General features: G+C 38.5%; 1 protein-coding gene across 1 annotated transcript in view; it reads right to left on the bottom strand.

Moving 5' to 3' along the window:
• C4H4orf50 (chromosome 4 C4orf50 homolog) overlaps positions 1-24,748 on the bottom strand; it is a 77,801-nt gene that overhangs the window by 10,854 nt on the left and 42,199 nt on the right. Inside the window, exon 15 of the transcript XR_011903580.1 lies at positions 22,647-22,700. The gene's annotated coding sequence lies outside the window, so the exon portion shown is untranslated. The remainder of the gene's footprint in view (positions 1-22,646; positions 22,701-24,748) is intronic.

Genomic DNA, 24,748 nt, shown 5'->3' with positions numbered 1-24,748 from the left:
GCAGTGAACATACAACATGCAAGTTGACACATCACTTTCCTGCAGCCCTAAAGTTAGTCTGCAGAAGAATATTCAGATGCATTATTTCCAAACACTGTGTCTGAAGGGCCACTCCTTTTTCTTACTATTTCTCAGAGAGTATCTTTAACATCACAATCTTAACCATAAGGTTCTGCTGGTAGTGTGCAGTCCAAGTTTTGCAGAAATGGAACTGATGTACTTGCAGTAAGTAACAGTTACGAAGCCTCCAAAAATATGTCTCATTTGCTGACTTTGATTCACTGCAGCAAGGCATTGCAAACTGAATCAACAGACAATGAGAAAATCATAGAATCATCAAGGTTAGAGAAGAACACTAAAATCATCTAATCCAGCCATCAGCCCATCACTACTGTTGTCCATGAAATCAAGTCCCTCAGTGCCACATCTCCACATTTTGTGAACGTCTCCAGGGACTGTGACTGCACCACCTCCTGGGGCAGCAGCAGACTCTGCCTCCATGCATGTCAGTGGGGAATGCTAGGGAAGACAAGGAGGTAAGCACAACCATGAAAATCTGAAAGACCTGCTGGGTGAAGAGAATATATCTATTGTGAACAGAACAAGATTCCTTGGAATAAAGGCCATTGGAGTTTTCCAGCTTTGAAACTGCTGTCATTTTACTAGTTGATCTTTCCAGGCAGACCTATTCACAATGCATAGAATCATAGAATCATCTGAGGTGGAAGGGACCTTTAAAGGCCATCTAGTCCAACTCCCCTGCAATGAACGGGGTCACCCACAGCTAGATCATATTGCTCAGTGCCCCATCTAGCCTGACCTTGGATGTCTCCAGGGTTGGAGAAGATTACCAGTTTGCATGGATAAAGGCTATTCAGAAGGGTCACATTCATCTAAGCCACAGCAATCTTTGTGCCAGAGGGGCGCTGTGAATGTGTCAGTGGTGCCTACAAATATGGGTCTGCCCACCGTCCTTCAGGAAGTTTGATGATCTGGGAAGCACCACAAATGTTCTGCAGAAAATCATTAATTTAAATTATTTGAATTAGGAGAAGAGACACAACGTTTTCTTTAAAATTCAAGGTCGTTAAGAATGGATTTATCAGTATGAGACAAGGTTTTATGACTCACAGGAGACTAGGAAAAATCATCAGCAGAACTGCTTATTTATAAAACTATGTTTAGTCACCAAAGACACTTCCAGAGTTACTGCAGTCTCCTTAAACACTTTTTTAATTGCTGCAACAGTGCTGTAGCAGTAACAAAGAAGTATCTCCCCCTTAAATGCACAGTCATGCAAGTAACTCATCAGCAGATTTTCTTGCTGTTGTCAGCATAAGAAAAATGGGCAAGCCAATTCACATTTCATCAGGGTATTTTATTATCCTACTATCCCTCCAGCCACACGGGGTGAGAATTATGTATACTCATCCAGAACCGATTATGTAGTACTTGAGGCTAAGGATTTTATTTTTTTAAGTAAAAATCAAAACAATATTACTACAAGTCCATGTGTTGGTCAATAGCAAATCATAGACTTTCTGTGGTTGCTTCCTCACCCTGATGCTCAACCAGCCTACAGGAGATTTGAGTGTCAGCCTGCCCAGTCCTGTCTGACAGGGGCAATGGGTGACAGTCACGATGAGGCAGCACTGCAGGAGCAGCACCCACAGACACCCCACAGCACAGCTGGACAGTCCCCTCATTACTGGAAAAGCCTGAGGACCAACAAAGGATTTTGGTCTAAGGTTGTGTTCAGTAATTGCAGCATATTGTCACTGCAGCATATTTTATTGCAGTGCCAGTAGTAAAGACCGAAGTGATTTTATCCCAAATCCAACTGCTTGAAAATTATTAATGGAAGAAAAACATTTGTTATTCCCATCAATATTCACAGAGGCAAAGCAAGTTTCCCTGGTCAAGCTTTAATCCTGTAGTGGAGAATTCAGCTTATGACCCACATAGCAGGAAGTCATGTTTCATTACAATCTTGTCCCCTTGAGCACTGAAAAATTTGGAAATCAGACAAGATGAACACAGTGGCTCAGATTTTCTCTGTCATTCGGGCAGTTTTGCATTGCATCATTAGTTCTAAATCACCCTAAAGGGACCATCAAGCTTGTTGTCTACCATCCTCCAGCTTCATGGCTAGAAACAGCAAGAACATGTTCACCTTCCAGGGCCCCTGACTGCTGAAACTCCACTCTGAAGCTGTAAATGTTTAGCATAAATTACAACAAATTTTAGGCTTCTATAACATACTGAATTTTAAGGGCATGCTCAGAATGAATAAAAGCCAAGATAGTACTCGTCCACACAGTCTGAATCAGGTGGTTTACTAGGTATGGTGGTGATGGGCAGATAGTTGGACTAGCTGTTCTTAAAGGTCTTTTCCAATCTTAATGATTATTATTCCAGTCTCTTTACTCAGATACAGACATCAAGGTCAATGATAAAACAAGCATGGAAAAAAGAACTAAGTGTCAATATGTATTTAATCTGCCTTTACAGTGCCATCTTATCAGCCTCTAGGCTTTCTAGAATAAACATGTCCTCAAAAACCATGAAAGCAATGGGGATTTGTAGGCTATTTGACAATGGACAGCTTGGTGCTATGTGAAGAGCTGAATCCCAGCTATAGAGTTACGTGAGGGTAGGCACAGCAGTAAGATGATGCCTGACTCAGCACACAGAATTATGTGTATGGACTTAACCAGTAGATCACAGACCAGTGCAGAGATGGTCTGCAACTAACAGAGCCACTAGGGCCGTGTATGTTTCTCTTCATCTTCTCTCCTCCCTGAACTTTAGATGCACTATACCTAAAGCAAGTGGACATTGAATCTCAACAGCCAGGTGCTGACACATTAGGGTTTCCACATGGGATTACTAAAAGCAGTCAGAAAAAAAAAATTCACAGAGCATTTGATTTTGATGAGGCTGCAGGATTCACGCCTGATTTCCTGCCAGGTCCCCTTCCCTGGTCTTCAACGGCATTTCTGGCAGGTTGACAGAGAGTGGGAGTTTGAAAGAAGTTATTGCTCCAGGATCGCCTCAGAGATTGCAGAACTCCTAAGCTGCTGGCTCCTCTACAGATCTCATTAGGCAGGTTGCCAAGAAACTCAGAGTGGAGTATCCCTGCTCACAGATTCTGAGGCTGCCAGCTCCCTGTTAGCCCACCAGGCAGAAAGACAAGAAAGATGGGCGTGAGAGCTCTGGAAATGTGCAACTCCTTGGCACCCTCATCAGTCAGATGATCCAGACAGAGAGCCTTGAGCTGCAGACCCCAAAGTTTCTGATGCCTTCAGTTCTAGGTGTTGAAGAACTCAAAAAAATATATATTTTTTTGTTTGTTTCAAATCAGAATGAAGCCAAATTAAACAAATCTGTCAAAATCCTCTGCAAAATGGAATGATCTTTTTCCATTCTCCACCACCTAAATAACAGGCCATTATGACAGGTCTACAGCACATCCCAGGGTCCAGATGCTTAAACACACAGATTGTCCTATTGCCTAGCAATCTGCACTTTCACCATCTTCACAGCCTCTTCATTCTTCCCTTTTTATCCCAGGTATTAATTCCCTCCCCATTTCATTTCCAAAAGCAAGCTCTTCAGGGAATACCATGTTTTATGTTTAATTGGGATAGCACCAGATCTATGTAGCCATAGAACTAATAATAATTATAATAATAATGTATACAAAAAGCAAAGTTTAAAAAGACACTAATTTCATGTGAGCACATAAGCTAAGTTGAAAAAGATTTATTTATCTCAAATTCCTATAATCACAAAGCCCTATATCAGGTCAGCAGGCTTATGTAACAGTGATGCATCAGGCTCTGTGTCCCAAATTAGATAGAATAAGCAGTGACTGCTACATAACCTTGTGTACTTGTTCATCAAAGGCTCACATGCATCTATTTTCTATTAAAGGAGACCCACTGAAATCTCAGCCTTCAATTTTCCAAAGACCTGTAATTGTTACACATGTTCTCAGCCTAGTGCTTGCAATCAGACACGCTGAATCATTTTCCTGAGGCTTTCCTCTCTCTCTCTCTCTCTTTTTTTCCCCTCCCATATTCACTATTACCAATCAATTCCATTGCAGTTTTGCTTCTAGAAAGAAAAGATTCACATTAGTTATATTTCAACATATTCTTTCAAGTTCAGTTGTTAATTTGAATGTTCACTCCATATATTCTTACTGCTGTTTCTTGTTTCTCCTTTTACTTTAATCTTTTCCATTTTGTCACTCACCCACAAACCATGCCTCTGAAATGGCCATAGCTTAGGGACATTATACTTCTTCACAGAACACAGCACCAAGGAGACTCTACCCAGACTGGGATGTTAAGAAAATCTCTGTATTATATCTAGGACAAGGTATAAGAAAGGGGGGAGGACTCAAATCAACAGCAGGTGCCCAGCAGGACATGAAGTACATATCCATGGCAGGCACTCATACTTGAGGACAAAATAGTTGATCTACTATTGTAGTCATTATAGTGCTTTATTCAGCTACCAAACACATGTCGATATCTATGCAAATCCCAATTCTAAACCAAGAAGATAACTCCAATATGCAGTTCTGATCTCCAGCTGGCATGTAAATGAAACCATAGACTTCTACAAATATTCTAATATTTTATGGTTAAACTGAAGATGAAAGTGTACAGCTCATGCCCTCAGCATTAAAGACCATGTCAACAATAGCACCAAAGAAACAAGCAGAAACTTTTCTGGCCAAAAATTTAGCATGACCATCAAGCACAAAGCTGAAAGGTCAAATAGGATTTGGGATGTAAATGGGCAGCTGACAGACAGGCAGTTCTACCACATCCCTCAGGGGCACCTACTCTAAGTGGCGTATGTGAAATAGAGTTTCCCCAGCACTACTACTAAGTACAGGGCTTTTCAGAAGACACAAGCTATTCTGTAGGTAAAGTTTCTATATTTTCTTTTATATCTTCTTCCATTTTTACTACAAAGCAAAATACTGACACTAAAACAGGACAAAAATATGATACCAAGCTCACCAAAAACAGTGCTCTTATCTGCAGGAGTACACCTCCAAAACTTTCTAAATTTGGTTCTGTAATAACATCCGGTTCATGACCTGTTAGGTTTAATCACATAGTAGGCATTTTCCAAGTAATAGGAACAATTTTATGCTCAGTTAATATATGCAGTGCCATACTAAGCCCAGCTAATCAACACTATCTGTTCTGCAAATAGGAAAAAATCTGTATGTCTATCACACCCCATCACCTTTATCCACCCACTTCAAGCAATTAGTTTCAAAGACTTTCCAACTCCATTTACATAAAATACACCCTCCTCTCCTATAGCTTGTTAATGCATTTGACTAATTTTACAAGGAGCTCTTACAGATAACCATTGACAATGATTTCCTCGTCACCTTCAACAGATCTGCAAGCCCATGGTGCAAGAGTGTTATTCACAACCAGATAACCTCTGGATCTGTCTGCAGAGAGGAGGCTGTGGATGCAGATAACCTCTGCTTTTTTAAGCAGATAAGAGCTGGCAGAAAAGGACACTTGTCAGTGCACATAAGGATCAGATAGATTCACTGGAAAACCCTTAGAAGTGGGAAGTTCAGGCATTTACAAGGGGAGAAGCAGGTGGAGAAATCCGGATGAGATTTGAGGGGTGGGCACCTCATGGCCAAAATGTATGGTTACTACTAGGTGCTTTCAGACAGGACTTCATCTGGTATTACTGGATCAGCAAGCAGAGACCTACGCTGATGGCTTTAGCAGCTGCTAAAGAATTTGTGAGGTTCAGTGAATGGGCTTGATCTCCTGCACATCCATTGAAGAGTGTTGGAACGGAATGTAGTCAGGAGACAGAAGATTAAGCCTGAAGTGTCAGGACACAACAGTCGTGTTGGCAACCAGCTACTGCAAACAGTTGTGTAAGCTTAAGAAAAGCAAGAGCAATAGTTCTGAATGCCTGCGCTTACTATTATATTTTCATCCTTTCCCTGACTGTGCATATATTAAGCAGCTTGCAAACTTGTAGCGAGTGGAGGGAACAATGTGGTTATTTATAAGGCAGTTAACCTTTAGGATTGACCTTCGTATTAACATTAAACCAGTCTGCTTCATGTTCAGAGGGGCATTATTTTCATCATTTGGAAAACTAGAAAATATTCCAGAGCTATCTGTGAAGACAACCAGAAAGAAGTTTTCATCCCCATTCTCTGTTGTACAAGAGAAGGGATCCTGAGACAGAAGTGAAGCACAAGCAGACAGTGGCACAACAAAACTGCTCCAGAAAACAGGCCAGGGTAGGAGAGAAAAACAAAATTATTTTGTGTTTTCCTGACATGGCATCTGTTCACTGCCAAATATTCCCACTGACTTTCTGCTGACCCAAACAAACACACCACACCTGTACTTGTTCGGAAGTTACTGCCAGTACCAGCTAACACCTGGAGCCCCAGCAATATCATTTATCCGGTACTAAGCTGGGACCAAAACACTGGAAACAATGGCTGGCATGCTACCATTTTTCTGACCTTATCTCAGTGTTTTCTTGTTTCCAGGGAAACTCACAATACTCATGTAAAAAAAAGTCCCTGTTATAATGGGGAAAAATACATTTTTATTTTTAGATATGGTTAACCCATCCATTAAGAAAAGAACACAATCAAATGAAATTTATAGGAGCAGTGGCACTGACGTAGGATAAATACACTGGTGTCACTGACTACATCTGCAGAAGCAATTAACTGGAAGTACAAGACGCTGCTGTTTGCAGAGGTCCTGGGCTGCTTTGCTCAGGTTACCATGTAACCTCAGCAAGCTATTTCATAGCAATATGTCACACATATCTCCTGTGTCTTCATTATGCCTTCTCTAATTTGTTCAGTGGATTCAAAATTGACTTCCAGAGAAAAGACTGCGTGAGCCAAACCCTGCTTACCACACACCTTCAAAAACACAAAAACAGTAAAGGAATCTTCATTTTGCTTCAAAAAGAATTTATGGTGGTCCCAAATTGCATATTAATGCCACAAATTATTCAAAATCACAGCAGGTAACAACAAACATTTTGTTATGCGCAATTATACAGCTTAAACATGAAAAGGCATACAAGGAGAATAATTAACAGCTAAAAAAACAGAGTTAAGTTAAATACCAATACTGCTATTTCTTCTGCATTTCATTGATGGGTGGCTCATGCTAATGCTATTAATCATCATCAGTACAGAACTCAGCCCCAGGAGACACCAAACCTCAGAGATTCTGAAGTACTTTTCCCCCTTAGAAATCTGGCTTCACTTGAGCAATCAGGAGATGAGGGGAGTCTCCATCTACTTCCAATTATCTTGTTCTCAATGGGAAAACTTGGAGAACAATTTGAGGTAATTCACACTTCTCTCCCTCCTCCAGGGCATTTGTCCAGTACAGGTTCAGTACCTCACAGACTATTGTTGCAATTAATTTCAGCTTCATTTTCTAAATGAGAAAAATGAGGTCTAGTTGAAGAAAAATGCCCTTCGTCACACAGGAATACTTCTTGGGACTAATTAGTACTTCTTTTATTCTGCTGTCTGACTCAGCACAATGTAAGGCACATTGTTTTTTCTTCAATTTCACCACAGAAACATGGAGTGGGGGAAGTGGGGATTCAAGTATCTATGGTCAGAGTTCTTACATATCAATTAAACAATTATAGTAAGAAATAGTTAGAAAATAAAGAGGAAAAAAAACACAGGTTTCAGTACGGTACAGATCCTTTCCTTTCTCTAATTCATGAAACATAACATGAAATAAAATAATTTAGGAAGCCTAGAAAGAAGATACAACACATAACTCCTTGGAAAAGTTATGCACCATTTCTGTGGAGAAAATTAAACTCAGAAAAGAATAAATATGAAAATATAAATACCTGGTGGAGTGCTCTTTAACGTCTTTAACAGATGACCTTCTCTCTTGACTGAAGGCCTCAGGTTGGAGTTAATACATCTAATATATCATCAGCTCTAGCTCATACATTTCCAATTCAAATTTTATATCTCCCCAGGTAATCATTATTTAGCAGTACAGAAAGACAGTTCAAATCTTTACACTCAGCAGTCAGTTTATTCTAAGTGGTATGAATTAAGGGATTTGGGTAAGATCACGGGGAAAAGTAGACCTTCATGGAAAGCGTGAGCTAATTTTTAAATAAAATAGTTAATTCAACATAATTTTCTTCCCCCTTTCCTCACCCCTGTATAAGCAGTTCTCCATGTGATGTCTTCACAAGACTAGAAAACATCACTGGGACACAGCCAGGTCAATTAGAGTGCGTCACTGGAGAGCAGCTCAGCTCGTCAAGGCGTCTTCCATGACTCATGTCTGAGCCTGGGCAGCAACAAGAAAAGAGAATAACCTTGCATCCCCTCTATTCAGACCCCAAGCCAACGTTTTAACTTGCAGTGCCAGACATCAGAGTTTGTTCCCTAAATTATTTGAGTCAAAGGGATGTGAAGGCTCTAATTAACCAAATGTTGCATCCTGTATGTTTACTGGAACACACGAAGTTGCTGAGGATCACCTGGCTGATTATCATGCAAATTGTACAGTCTTGAGCCTGAGAAAGGGCACCCAGTTCTTAAAGAATGATATCAGACCACTTCACAGCTGTGTTTTGGACATTCGCATTTCTTATGATGACACTAGGTTTTCTTCCTCTGCTTCAAAACACTTAAACCTCTTTCTTATGTAGAAGCAAAGGTGATAGATATACAGATCCCTTCCCAGTTTCCTCCATCATTGCCCAAGGGCCTCAAGTACAGATACGTGTGTTTAGTTACTCAGATGATTTTATCACCTGACTACTACTCTTGCTATATGAGCTTTCTTACTGCTATATATCAACCCTTCGAACGCGCTCAGCAGTGCTCTGCTTATAGTTTTGTAAGAATAATAGACACAAGAGACTTCCCTGTATTCAATGTATCTACCTCATCTCTGACAGGAAGAAGAAGAATGTGGATACTTCTCTGATCTTGCAATCTCTTGGTTACACAGAAGAAGTGATTAGGTTAATATCTATATGAATAGGACATTTTCAGGGGGCAGACAGTTTTATCCACTGAGATTTCACAGCAAAGGGAAGTGCAGGGGGAACTTCTGATTTTATTTCTGTAAGTCTAATGTTATTCAGTCTGTTTACATAAGGGACATCTTGATATGCTTGTCCTGATGCTGACTGCAAGAATTAGCTGCTTTGACTGTCTTCCACCTTCCTGAGAGCACCAAAGATTTTGAACAAAAAAAACAATGTGAGCAAAACAAATATCAACCATACAGTTTCCCACTAATTTCCCACCATTTCTTTTAAGTTCACATCTAACTACAATACAAAACTACATTTAAGAATACATATCCAGCAAATACTGCCTCATTATGTGATCTGCAGCTGGCTAATGCAAAAGTCATCTGGGTGACCTGGAAGAGGGGGCATGCAGAACTTTGTTTCTGCAATTGCAAGCTGCGTCTTCTACCTGTTTCCTCTTTTCCTGAGGAGAGCTCATTTCACAGCCAAACTCCTTTGATGGCTCTTGAGTTTGAACAAAACCACCTTTATTCTGGGAAGGAAAGCAGTGCAAATGGAATTTCTGAAGCAAAAATCTTCCTTCCCCTCTTTCCCCTGCAGAAGGCTGTTAGGACGGGTGCTCACCCTACTCAGGCTCTCAGTTTCAACAAAGCAAGTCACACTGATCTGGCTTATTACAGCCAGACAAAAAGGAAAAGCCCTGGTACTCTTCTCAGACAATGAGGGGTTTCCTTTGTAAAACTGAAGGCTCATGATGGACTACAACTTTAACTCTTTCTTTTATTTCCCTGCCTTAGACATGAGTGCTTTCACAGTCTTAGCCAGGAGCTTCAAGTGATAGCACAGCTGAGCTGCAGCTACAAGAGTATTTTTAGATTGGTTTCCAACGGAAACGGAGCATTCACAACTATTGTGCCTTTTCGTTCCTGCCTCTCTCTTTCACTTTTGAACCATGAGTCCATATTATATATATATATATATATATATATACACACACACATATATATACATATACATATATATGTATATAGGGGAAAAGCCTCAAAGTCCTCATAAGCTCCCATGAATTAGAAGGTCTGTAAGAAAGCAACTCCTACAGTAAGCTTCCTCACTATAGGAAAAAGTATATATTAGGATTATTCCCCCCAGGGAGTGCACATGGGTCTTCTGTGTACCCAAATACAGTTTCATCTGGGCTCAAGCCAATCTTCACCACACAGGCAAATCCAATTCAGAAATCTGCTGCTTCTTCCCACACATAAATTCTCATTGTTTTGTCAACAATAAAGGTCCCCGTGACAGATCAGCATTAAATCTCACCTGTTCTCTAACCACACCCTGATCTAGCCTTTTCTTCTGAAAGATGAGTTCCCCTGTCCATACTAACACAAAACCACATACTTCAACAGCTGTATTTAACTGTTTGGACTTTGCTTCAAAGAATTCATTTTCTCTACCTTCACACATGGGTTCAGTTCTGGGGCTGTCTTTTGAAGGTAGGATTGTAGACTGCAACGATCAAGCTCAAATGGCATCACTGACCCATTCCATGCAAATTTAGCTTTAAGTGTCAGCATTTCTCTTACTCCTCAAGCCCAAAACTAATCCACATGAGATTAAGTGTTCTCTTGATGGAATTAAGCATAATATTAACAAGGGTGCTGGTTGCAAACTCCACTCAATTGTTTTATTTATACAGTTAGCCAGATCCTTTGGCATCTTGGCTTTGTTAATGCAAAGTTACTATAGCAACCTCTCTGTGACCTACATGGTCCTGATAGCAGGGGAGAGCTGATAGCTGAGTTACTGCATTTATGACCTTGTACAGCAATCCTAAAGATGCATGGTCTATGACATTCATATATGCCATATTTCCTCATCATGCTATATTTCTCCCTTTTTATTATCTTTTCAAACTACTTTTGTCTTTAAATTCTAAACTACTGCATGTGATACAACAGATTAAGACAACATCATTTAAACTTGTTTCTTCTCTATTCTATGTTCAGCGAAGAATTAAACTACTTGGTAAAATCCGAAGACTATTGTGCATTTTACAGCATGGTCGATCAAATTAATATCATTTTATTAAAGTTCTTTTCTCAATTTTCAGATTATATACAATTTTAAAAAGTAAATTCAGAACTAGCTAGCCAACTGATGGAATACCATAGACAGAAATAACATTATTCTTTTCCTGCATTCATTTTTATTTTTTTCCTTAGGAGGTTGAGATAGGCTTGGCAGAAGACTACTACAATATCATAACAAGTCAAAATAAAACTTTAAATTCTCTTGACAGGTTCTCATCATACAATGGATGCAGGCTGGGTGAATGCTACACAACCAGCATTGCCGTCACATGATAGTAGTGTACTGTAGATGGAGATAGTGAAGAACAGCAGTGATTTTTTCTTTCCTTTCCTGGAGTGTTACATTACAACACACACTCAGAATGACAAGCACGTGCTTAGTTTTAGCCTGCATTTCCTTCATTACTACTGCACAAACTGTTTGGGCATACACACATGGTTTTAGATCAGAAAGGTATGGGCAGTTCTATCTGGTTTTAATCGCCTCATATCCAGGAGAATCTGATCTGAAATTCTCATTTCAGATCAGGGCTTCAAGCGAGACTTAAGTAGCATATAAGTCATACAGCCACCTTCCATATAGACATGAAAATCTGTCTCTGTGAGACAGTAAATAAATGTTCATTGTTTTCTCTTGAGCAAGTTCCTTTTTTTATTTTTTATTTTTATATATGTCATGCTAACATAATTCTTCTCTGTGCCATTACTTTCTCCCAGAGGCAACAGGATTATTTTTCTATTTTCAAGCAGGAGGGAAATGGAGCTTCAAAATGCATTGCCTCAAAGCCATACACCATAAAAAAATCCTACCAATATCAGTGGAGGAATTGACAGGGATGAACTAAATCCACTGTAAGGATCTTCCATCGCTGTAGTCTTGACACAAAATGGAGAAGCATTTTTGTCCTTGTAGTTTCATAAATAAGGCAGTAGCTTAAGAAGTTCTTGGACTGAATAATTGTGTCACACAGAGAACAGCTGGGATTTTTCAGGTTTTTGGTTAGTTGTTTTTTAGCTTTGTTTGATTTGTCATGATTGATGATTTAGCTAACAAATAATGTATCTTATATATTTGGCTTTTTTTTTGATAGGTCTTCACAAGTGCAGTGAAATATGTATCTTTGTTAACCCTCAGCCATTTCCAGCAAAACCACCAATTCCAAAGATACCTGCATAAGACTGGGGAGGGAGTGGTAGGGAAAACAAAACTTGTTATATTGGCTCCATCCACCTGCTTTCCCAGTATTAAAAGAGTTCTACTTAATTTCAGTCAACTTGCATAATTGACAGCAACCCAAAAACATTCATGCCATATGTCTAACTTCACACTTGTAACACTCTGACTTATTTCTCTTTGATATATTAAAGCTTTTAGCTACGATTTTAAAAACTTGCCTTCCTTAGCCCAACAGCTATATTTAAATGACCTGCTTTATAAAAGTGCTGAGTATGTCACACTGTCACAGAGGTCTAAACGTTGCTTAGTTTATTTCATGGTGGTCTCACATGTGATGAGTTAATCTTGAGAAAGTCTAAGACCCTACATTTTCCAACACTCAGATAAACCTTCAAGGAAATATCTACCTGTGCTCCTAACATAAGAGAAATGAGAAGGCGTTTTCTGGGGAGTCCATCACCACTGAATTCCCTTTTAAAGTGAACGTCTAATCTCTCCAGCTAATATGATTGTACATCAACTCTTTGCACCTCTTTGCACCCTCCTGTGTTCTAAGCCCTTTATTTTAATTGACTTCAGAAAAAGGTTTTATTAAAGAGGGTGTTTTTCTGGCTAGCAATTAAAGTGTATCAACATCATTTCTGCAGTTCTCCTTAGAAAACCGGCTTGTCTCCTATCATCTGCAAAAGAGAGACAGTCTTTAAAAGCAACACAAGGACAAGAAAAAATATCCACAGATGTATCAAAGTTTTGCCTAAACCTTCCATAACTTATTATTCTACTAAAGGTTTCAAGGCTTTTTGTTAATAAACCTGGTCTATAAGACTCTAAAGTATATTATTGGAAGCATGCCTAGTAAAAATCCCTGGTGGTGTCAAGTCTTTATGTTTTCCCTCACCAAAATTTGTGTAGACAAGTAGCAATGCAGAGACACTGTCTACATATTAAGGGCAGCTTTCTAGGTCAGCCTTGGGTCTAACCAAGAACAAGAAAATTGGGTTCATCTTCTTTATCCACCCCAGACTTGTTCGGAAATACTGGGAAAGTCACTTGTCTTCTCTGTGTCTTAACTGTCCCCTTATAAAAACAAGGATGTGAAAACTATTTCCATATTTAAATACCTGCTTAACCCCAAGATAATCTAGTCCTTTAATTACACATCCTTTTCTATTGAAGTTAATGGAATTCCATTATATCTTTAAACATACATTTAGGCAACTTTGGTAACGTGGCACTAAAGTGTGCATAGAATATTTCCATCTCTGTAGTGATATGTTAAGAAATGTATATTATCATTAACCAAGTCAATATTTGCTTTCTTAAACCCCAGGCAATCAAGTCTGTTCTGCCTTTGCTGAAGAATCAATGCTGTACTTGCCCATGTGTCCAAATTGAAGCCATTAATCTCTCTCATTTGTCACCTCCAGATTAAAGTGGTTTTGAAACCAGAGAGTGCATCTTGCTCCCAGCATTGTAACAAAGCTGCAGGGCTCTCAGAAGGCTCTGCTTACGTGTAAAGGATGTGAATTGAGTGTTTTATGAATAGCACCATAAACAAGATGGAAATTGCCTGTGTATACATTCAAGATTTGATCTCACCAGAATTATGATCTATAGTTTAATTTTTACTTTAACAGGAACTATTTTATTGCTAATAAGAGCATGCAAGTAAGTATTTAATACTCTGTTAACAGCAAATAAGTTTTGGTCGTGTTTTTTGAGGCTGTATGATTGCAAGAACAAAAACTACATGGCTAAAAGTACTTGGCTACAAAATTTCCTCGTTTGTTTTAGTTGCTGTTGATTTTTTTGTTGGCAAAGAGTTTCTTTGTTTAGTTGGTTGCTTCAGGTAGTTTGTTTTGGCAAACAATGCCCTTTAAAGGAGACTCTTATTCTATGAAACTTATTTAGGAACAAGGAAATATATCTTCCATCAGTCAAATTTTCAACATTTTATTACAGAGCATAATTAGGGATTTATCACATGTGGAGATGTATGTATATGAACAAGCCATCTACCTATGGCTTTCTTTGCAATTTGGCTTCACACACATTAAAATTCACTAACTTGTTCTCCAAATGACTGAGGTCCAATCTGTTAAGAGATGAGTCACTGTATATGTTACATGAAATAAACTGTGGTATATAAATTCATATTCATCTTGAGACACCCACAAAAGAAATGTAAGTTTCCATCTAAAAATATTCCACCTATTACAGGTAAAACCTTGGTTACAATTAATATAGGTATATATCTCCTAGCTAAAGTTTAAAGAACAATTTCCATCCCTTTCTAAGTAGCAAGCTCAAGAAAGGTCAAGCTCACAATCTGTCTCCTGCAGCCCAGAAGTGTATCTACCCTTCTTGCATTTTTCTTCATTCTGTATCTATTCCTTATGAACTATCTAAAGGACAACACAAGGGTTTAGGGCAAAGATGTTTAAAAACCTGTCTTTCAGTGTCCAGGCACAAGAGGCAGAACATTTGCCCTCCATCACTGAAAAACCCAATTACAACTCTCTGCAATATGTTGGGTCAACTTGTCCCTTTTAAGATGCCACTCAGACGTTTCTTATAAGAACTAGAAGATAGAGAAGTATTGAAGATCAGCACTCACATATCTCCCACTTTTATCTAGGACAACTAGTTTATTTCATCATTACCTTTCTATTCGCTTAGGATCACAGAATCATTAAGGTTTGAGAGACCACAAAAATCACCTAGTCCAACCATCAACCCATTGTCACCAAACTACTAAATCATGTTTCTCAATGCAAAATCTGCCATTTTCTTGATCACCTTCAGGAATGTTGACACCACCTCCCTGGGCAGCCTGTTCCAATGCATTACCACTCCTTCTGATAACAATTTTTTCCTAATATCCAACCTGAGCTAATCCAACCTAATACCCTTACTACAGTCTGGGATAGTATGTGCCAAGACAGCTGTCAGTTCAATCTGATTCAGGTCAGACAAGGTCTCTGCTTTTTCAGAATGTGTCTTAAACTATACTAAAACTTCTTAATTTAAAATTTGCTTAAGTGAATAAGTAATATAATCAGAGACTTTTAAAGTTCTGTATGAAGAGTTTTGATTAAAGATTTACAAGCATTAATTAAAAAACAAGGTGAAACATAATGCATATTCTATATCTTCTATGTGGTACAAAGGATTCTCACTGAGGTGAGTTAAACTATCTTGCCTTGACTAGAAGAATATTGTGTAAATGTTTTGCCTGGATCAAGATTGCTTCCTTTTATTTTTTCAGCACTGTCACCAAGATAATGCTGCTTAAGTTGTGTGAAATTGCCAGTACTCACATTCTTATTTCAAGTTAAAAATTAAAAGAACAATAGATTCAAAAGAGAACCAGATTGTGTTTCAAATGGTTAGATTTGAGTCATGTTTATAACCTAACAGCCTAACAGATTTTGTTCCTGTGGTGATTTGCAGTGCAGCCTGAATGCACAGTGCAGACACACAATGGGGACATAGCCAGGAGGAAATAACAGAGTTCTGGAAACAGGACAACAGGATGAATGTAATCATAGAATGGCTTGGGTTCGAAGGGACATCAAAGATTATCAAGTTCCAACCTCCTACCATGGGCAGGATTGCCACACAGTAGATCAGGCTCCCTGGGATCCCATTCAGACTGGCCTTGAATTTCTTCTCTCCTTCCTGTGCTGCAGGAACATCATCTTTCAAGACATTTGGATACAGCAACTAAGATCTGTGTAGTAGAGATACTCTTTGTAGGCTGTATTCTTCAGTTTTCATTCATACACAATATCCTGACTCTTTTTTTCAGGAAGAGAAATAAAAAATTTCCTAATAAAGCTTTCAAAGATCCTCCAACTTTGATCTCCTTGTACTCCCAACCCACAAGTCTTTAGCAATTAATTTTATTAAATTCACAAAGTCATAGATGAGTCCTCTTATACTCCGTCATCATTAACAGTCTGCCCATGTTACAGTGAAGAAACAGGTCTTAATTAGGTTACTGGAGGTTACTTTTCATCTCCCTTCTCTGGCAATCTCCTTATCAATCTGTATCAGATCCAGATATCTCGGTGTTATACAGGGTAGGAGGTCTGACTCTTAACGCTGAAAACAAACACCATCGACTCTCACTTTCCAACTCCATCTGCTGTCACTTGGAACTTGCCTTTAACAACACAGAAACACTATTCACCAGATATGTGATATCTAGTCAGGAATCACAAACAGATGTTCTGATTTAAAAAAAAAAAAAAAAAAAAAAAAAAAAAAAAAAAAAAGGAAAAAGTAGCACTAAAACATGAGTATAATTGAGTCAAAGGTGCTTTTTCAAGAAAGGTACTAGCACGGATCACACAGAGGATAAATGTCAACATTATCATTCATATGGAAGTATACAACTTCACTTAAAAGTACATTACAGGAGCTGTCAGTGGGTTGTTGCTCTGCAGAGCAAGACTGAGCTTCAGACCCAGGAATTCTCTTCTACACCTACAACAGGCACTCAGCTTCTAGAAACCAAGCCAGAGACACCCGTAATTTGAATACCAATTCGAAATGCTACATGGCCATTTTTATTTTTTTAAAGACAGTTTGCAAAGATAAAAAGTATTAATTGCAAAATGAATAAGTTTCCTACAACTTTTTCTGCATATTACTCATTAAGCAATATATATATATAAGCAACATATATATATATCATAAAATACAAGAAAAAGCTCTTTGCTGAAGTAAATAAGTCCTTTGACTTGTAAGGGATTTGTTTGAGGTGGTAGAGATTGCAATACTTTGTATAGCATGTAATATATAGACTGGTTAGCACCCAGAGGAGCTTACTTGTGAGAAATGCAGGTCTTTTTCCATTCTTACCAATTAAAGTCTTTGTTCTCTATTTCCCATTATTTAGAAAAATGAACAATATATTTCTAGCCAAGAACCTGCAAAGAGCTCACAGAAAGTCCTAAAGTTCTTTAAAAATTAAATTAGTTCTTCAGAAAAAATATTAAGGTTTTAATCTTTTAAGGAACTAAAAGTGTCAAATCAGACTGAAAAAAAATTTCTCTCTCTCCTTTGGGAGAGAATACAGTAATATTCTGGACTTTAGCAATTATCCTTGATGTAAAAATATTTTTATATAATGGCTTTTGAGAGAGCCTTATCCCCTTCACAGGACTCACAAAAGAGTGATTTTTTTTATCTGCGGGATTTTCATTAGAAATAGAAAACAAATTATCCTTATATATATTTTTAATGACAGCTGCAGCTCAGTGGTATGGAGTTCTGGAAGAGTCCCTGGGAGCAGAGACCAGGAGTAGGGGCCAAAGGGGCCAGTCAAACAAACCTATCCTATGGCCATATGGTTTATGGTATTTCTATTGTCTTTTTCATATTCCTATCATCAGGACACACAGGTAGGAAGGCAGAAAAAGGAGACAGTATCTCCGGTGGGAGAAGCTACTGAGTTTCTAAGGACACATGCAAGGCATTGACATGAAGAGTAAAAGGTCAAATGGGCTATGGATTTTTAGAACACAGACAGAATCAAATAATAGGACACAATTAGGACATCTGGGGAGAGGAACATACAGGCAATACAGCATTAGTGATGTTTTCACAGAATATGTTCAGGGTGAAGCTCAGAGAAATAGACCTAACCTCAGTGTACTTACAGCAATAACTACAAATTATGTCACTGGAGAGCTGCCATAATAGACTCCAAAGATGTGTCAGCATTCAAATCTAATGAGCATGGAAAAGCCTAACCAGCAATAATGCTACCAACAGCAAAGTGACCTGGTCTCACCCCACTGCTTGTCAGGATGGACTTGGTGTCTGCTATATGGGGAGAACTACAAATACCAGGAGAAATGAAAATGCATCTGTAAGGCACATCCCATGTCACATTCTGGCCTGGGAACAAGTCTCTGAGTGCCAGGAAGCCCCTGAACAGCCAACAGGCTAAGAGACCTGGTGAGTTCTGAGCAACTTACAGAAAAACTGCCAGGAAAATAGGTGTGCACTGCCACATTATATTAACTTGCTTTGTGCTTTTTATCAAAGCAGAGTATTTTGTGTTTATTCTTTCAAATAACTTCTAAAAATTGAAGAAAGCATGACAGCATTAGAGGTGTTCAGGGAGCAGCACACACATCTCTATCAAATTATGCAGTTCACTAGTTCCTCCACGTTAAATATTAATAGAATAAATAATGTCATTCAACAAAGACTTGAGCTACCTTGTACTTGCTGAATTCATAGCAGACTTACACAACTCCTCATCTGTATATAAGCATGGGAAAAAAAAAATAAAAAGGTACAAGATATTCAAAGTCAGACTGGACAAGGCTTTGGGAAACCTGATCCAGCTTCAGATGTCCCTGTTCATTACAGGAGAGTTGGACTGATGGACTTTAATGGTCTCTCCAAACTCAAACAATTCTATAGAACCCACAACTTGTTTAAAGGATTTAATATAGGGCAGATATTTGCCTTCAGTGGTCATGAAGTCTTAGATGGATATTAAAGGGTGATCTATGTTTCATAGAATCTGCTTTATTGTTATATGATTAAACAGTTTCAGATGGGGACAAGCAGATTCTTTGTCAGAGTTGGAGATAAACAACATAAACCTCCCTGACCCTGCATCACCGCAGTGTTCACAAGTGACTGGAGACTGTCCTATTAAAGGTTTCTCAGGTCTCGTTTCCATCTTCAGGATCACATCCACCACTGAGTGCCAAAAGGCAACCAGAGACAGTAATGTGAATTTAACAACTTAAAACCCAGGATAACTATATTAGACTAAATACTGTATTCACTACTCTTTACCACCCTTCTCCATATACGCATATTTAGATAACAGACTTGCTTAAACATCTTTAAATAATTGAACACCTTTAACATTCAGGCAACTCTAATTTATTTTAAAGCCAAAGATACATTTCCAGTCCTGCACAGAAATCTGTCAGCTTGTTCTGCATTACAGAAAGCCTTAAGGACACCTGCAACCAAATCAATTTTTCTTGTATAAGTGAAATTCTGCAGGTTCTTTCCTGTCACTTTCTTACTGGGGCTGCACTGAAATAGCCAAATTTTCTTCTAAGTCGGTGTCTACATCTACAGCCCACTGAACTCAGCTTGGTTATTTGGATTAAATATCAGCTTAACATGCTGAGGTACAGCTTAATGCATGGGAAGCAATAGATTTCATGGGTACTACACGAAGGATCTACTCTTAGGGTAATGCTGAGAAAGGGCTTCATCTATGAAATCATAATTTCTGCTTGCAAAACAAATTCTCCTGAGCACCATATAAATGCTGACCAAAAACCACTAGGTACAGACATATGGTAACCATGCATCATAATTCTCTCTTAATATGATGAAGTACCAAGTTCAAAGACCAATTAAAACAGCCTAAAGAACTGCTCCTAAATACATATGTGTATATATAAATTTATCATGAATCACTTCAGGTAATACATGCATAAATTCAAATGGCAGAATGACTAGAAGTAGTGATGTTGCACTCACTGGGACTATGGTTAGAGAAAGAGGACAGCAAAGTTGTATATTTAAACTAATTTTACATAGATGTGGGAGAATAGCAAAGAGTACATCATTTCAGACAACAGATGATAGCAACAGAATCTCTAACATTGTATCAATACAAAAGTAGTATGAAGAAGATAATGTACTAAGTTTATATTTGAGAAAAGTGTTTCCAGAAGAAGCTCTGGTGAGGATGCATGTCCAATTCTGTGTTCAGTTTTGGGCCCCCACTACAAGAAAGACACAGAGGCCTTGAAATGTGTCCAGAGAAAGGCAACAAAGGGGTGAGTAGTCTGGAGCACACGCCTTATGAGGAGCAACTGAAAGAACTGGGATTATTCAGACAGAAGAAGAGGCTCAGGGGAGACCTTATGGCTCTCTACCTGAAAGGAGGTTGTGATGAGATGGGGGCCAGCCTCTCCTCCTGAATAACAGTGATATGACAAGGGAGAATGGCTTTAATTTGTGCTGGAGAGGTTCAGTCAGAAAAAAATGTATTGTCTGAAAGAGTGGTCAGGCGCTGGAAAGAGCTGCCCACAGAGGTGATTGAGTCACTGTCATTGTCGCTTGTGTTCAAGAAACGTTTAGACTCGAAGAAGTGTGGAACTCACTATGAAAATGATGAAAGTGGTTGGGAAAGATGAACATGGCAGGAAGAAAAGAAATACTCTAACTTTCATAATGAATCTGATAGCATGTGTCTCCTCGCAATGCAACCAAAGAATCAAAATAAGGACTATGAATTCTAATTTCTGTAGGAAAAAAAAATAATAAATATATATATATATATTTCAAAACTACACAAGTTTTTAATAGCTATATAAATGTAAATTATTCTATCTGTTGTTGAATATAGATTTTCTGTATCTTCCAGGTACCAAATCCTACCACAAATAGGAATAAATCCAATGGTTACCTAACTTAGATCTTTGATACTTTGGTTTGCTACAAACTATGCGTGACCTCAGTAAAAGAGAAAACTTCTCTCTTTTAAAAGCAAAGTGAAAGATGACAAAGCTTAAGAGTGTTAGTTTCCTAAGCATGATAAAAACAAACATTACATGGTCCATGTGAGGGAGGAGAATTGTTGATAGAAATCGGATGTCTGAGCAACAGTGTGCAACCTCTCCAATTCCTGTCACAGTCCAAGTGTTGAACCAGAACAAATAATGAGCTAGAAATTCAGCCCATTTTTGTGAACAGGAAATATAAGTAAATTTTTGAGTAAGAGTGAAAAGCAATTTAAAATAGTTCCATACAAAATATCTGGCTGAAATATACCTCTACTTAGTTTCCTGTTGGATTTTGTTGTTGTTTTGGTTTGTTTTTGTGTTTTTCTTGTAAGGCAACATGATAGATTATGCACCAGTGACCACTGTGCAAAAAATGTCAAATCTGTTTGTCACCAGAAATGGCTACATTGATTTTATTGAGTGCTGCAAGAGCACTGTGCGCTTGGAAAATTAACACTACTAAAAATTAACATAGAGAGTTTTCTCGATCCAAATGAAAATATACAAAAAATATATATAATAATTAAAAATATGTAATGCTTTTTTGTGATAAAATATGAACTGTTCATTTCTGTTAAAACTCTATTATTTCTTATCCTGCAATGAAAGCCATATTGCAACATGCTAATTTATCATCCACGGGTCTCTCTAAACTGCAGCCTGCCTTTCCCCGCTGTTTTAATAACACAGACCAAACCAACTGGCAAAGTGATCCCTGGAGAAAGAATGAAAACCATACAGAATACTATTGTCATCAGCTTTTCAAAGCACTAGCAGAGCACTAATGCAGATGTTGGAGTTTTCTCCCTTTTGGTGAGGAAAGTCAACAGTGTTCTCATTTTAGTGTAACATTTCACCTGAATCCTTACAGTGAAGTCAATTTTCAACCCACTGGCCAGTTCAGCACTGAAGTTACAAAGTTATTTCAGCATTTGCTTTAATGCTTTGATTTTATAAGGATGTATATTTCCAGTATCGGCATTTCCTCAACAATACTGTGAATTTCCCCATTATCTCTACAGTGTAGCAAAACATAAAGTTGTTCATCTCAGTCACATTCTTCTGACATTAGCTATACAGTCTAATTGTTTCCATCAACTTTCATGTGGTAATAGGATTATTTTAAACAAAGAAAACTTTAGCAGACAAAATAGTGAATGAAAAGAAGCAGGTGTAATAACATAGCAGAAAAAATAAAAAAGACAGTATCTGAAAATATAGCTGCTAACTTCTCAGTGCAGGAGTCTGAGAGAGTAACACTTCATCCTAAAAAGAGTGACTGGTTTCCATAATATTGAATGAACATTCTGCCATTTTGGGGGGTATAAATAAATCTTAAAGACACAAAAACTTTGGTTTTCAGTGTTCATTTCAGAACTGACAGCTACTGAAAAAAAAAGAAAAGAAAGGAGGAGGAACCACAAAGTTGTTAGTTGTGCATACACAGTTTTAAAGAACCAAAAAGAAGCAATTCTCTTTTCATTTATATGTATTTAGACAAAATTCAATTTGCACTTAATTTGTGAGGTTAAGGATTTCCAGAGCATAAAAACAGACTGGAGTTCCACAGAGGAGAGGGTGGCATGATAAATATTTCCTGTGGAAGCACTTACCTGGAATTAAAAAGAAATGGTATCCCCTTGTTTTCTAATTTATTCCACCTTCCCCTTTTACTATAATTGCCTGATTTACCTTACAAGCTCTGATAAGGGACTCCAATTGTAAAATCAGTCATACCTCCAAAAGTTTTGTCTGTGCTCCAGAACTGGCCCAGTGAATATTTTCTCTTGCCTAAAAAATGGAAAACAAAAAGAAAAAAAGTGTAAGTGTTGATTTCTGTTATTAATTTTGAAGTAAAAAGGTTTGAAAACTTTTCAAACATTTTGCTTTATGTATGTCCTGAAATGACTTTGGAAATGTGAGTACTGTAGCTATCAATAAACAATGCTGTTGTTTGCTAGCTAGGTTCTTATGTCAAACTGATGCTCTACAGTGAAGACTGATACTTGAGTAGAAGTGCAAGTAGGAGGAAAGGAAAGACCATGAATAACAAGAGCCAAGGTACACTACGAAAGCCACTGGTTAATAGCAGAGTGGTTCTTAACATATAATCATTTTTTTAGGTTAGAAGGGACCCTAAAGACCACCCAGCCACAAACCATGCAGTAGGCAGGGCTGCCACCCATCAGATAGGGCTGCCCAGGGTCCCATCTAACCTGGCCTTGAGCACCTCCAGGGATGGGGCATCCACAGCTTCTGGGGCAAAGTATGCAACCAACTGGTGAGCATCCTGCACATTGTAAAGAGCAATGTGCAGAAGTCTAATGTGGGTTCAAAGAGAAACTTTACAACTTAATCAAGGTTTACTGAATGAATATGAAGTTATACTACTTCAAGAATTCATGGAGTTGCAAATGATCAAGGCCTTGGAGGCTATCAGTTTGCCGTGGTCATTTCCTCTGGGTAACAGTTTTCAGTTACTGTCTTTTATTAATTTGCCTTTCCTAGGTGTGACCTGGTGTGTGCCTGTAGAGTACAGGAGGATGTGACCACTCAAGTAAGAATTTTAGGAAATGCTTCCTAAAATAACTGCACCAACAACTGGAATGGTGCACCTCAACTGCTGATAAGATGTCCAAAGCATGTGTGAGGTACCACTCAGGCACAGCTTGTTCATCCCTGCACTGGCACCACCTGCAGTCCAGCACCTCTTTTATCAGCAGTAGCCAATGTCATCTTGAAATAGGAAGGTCTGAAAATGGCTTCGAGGCATAAAATAAACTCTTAATGATGTCACTCCCCTTAACGACTACTGAAGATTTAGATATTAGCTGAGTCAAGGTGGCAGACACATCAGGAATGAAACAACTGTGATCTATTTGAATCAGACCTTAAAGAGTACAGAGAGCTCTCACAGCCATGGCAAAGAAGGCAAAACTTAGTTAACAGTTTAATTTGTGGTAGCAAATCAGATAGTACTTCTGTCTCATTTAAAGCTACTTCCACAGAAGAAGAAATTCCACAGCTGCAACTGAAGGGATGTAGCAGCAACATACATCAGCTCTCTGTGGAAAACAAAGCATTGTATTTGTCATAGTCTTATAAAAAGGTCAGCAGCTGAAAGCACACGTTATTTGTCATGGGGTTTCCTCAATAGACAGGTGAGTAAACAAAATGAATGTAAACTCCTGCCTAGACAGCATCTGTTTCTTCATTTTGACACGTTTTTTCTACCTTCCCCAATAAGCCCCTTGGCATCCAAGCTGTGTAGAGCTGCCCTGAACACACAACGTGTTTTGCTGTCTCATTATTTACTCAACCCACCTGAACCTCTCTAATTCTGGCTGTTTGCTGTGGAGGGACAAAGGCCTCTGGCATGCTGAGATTGAATTTCACAAGGATAATGCAAAAGAACTGTTCATGAAACACTGCAGAACAGGGGTCACTGGCAGTGGAGGGATGAGAGAGGTGCAGTCCTAAAACACTATATTCTTATTTGTAGTATTTTCTTTATTTTTGTAAACTTGCGACCTTTCCCCCGTCCCCCACCTATGGTTAGACAAAGCAACTACAGTGATTCTCCTCACCCTTAGAACATTTTTCTGTTCTAAAGAAGAGCGAATACTGAGACAGAACCAGCTTAATTTAAGACAGAGCTGGCATGAACTGGAGCCCATGATAGTTAAAGTTGCAGATCTGTGTTGATACAGCATTATCAGGCCAAGAGAAGCAATGATTACACTGTTACAGTTACAGCTATCTTGCTTTCCACTTCAAGTTCATTTTTAGCAAACTAACACCTAACTATACAGAACATAGTTCTTCTCCACTCCTTATTG

The sequence above is a fragment of the Excalfactoria chinensis genome, chromosome 4, assembly GCF_039878825.1.
Source record: "Excalfactoria chinensis isolate bCotChi1 chromosome 4, bCotChi1.hap2, whole genome shotgun sequence".
NCBI classification, from domain to species: domain Eukaryota; kingdom Metazoa; phylum Chordata; class Aves; order Galliformes; family Phasianidae; genus Excalfactoria; species Excalfactoria chinensis.
The sequence above is the reverse complement of the archived record's forward strand: the minus strand, read 5'-3'. Positions and strand labels throughout refer to the sequence as shown.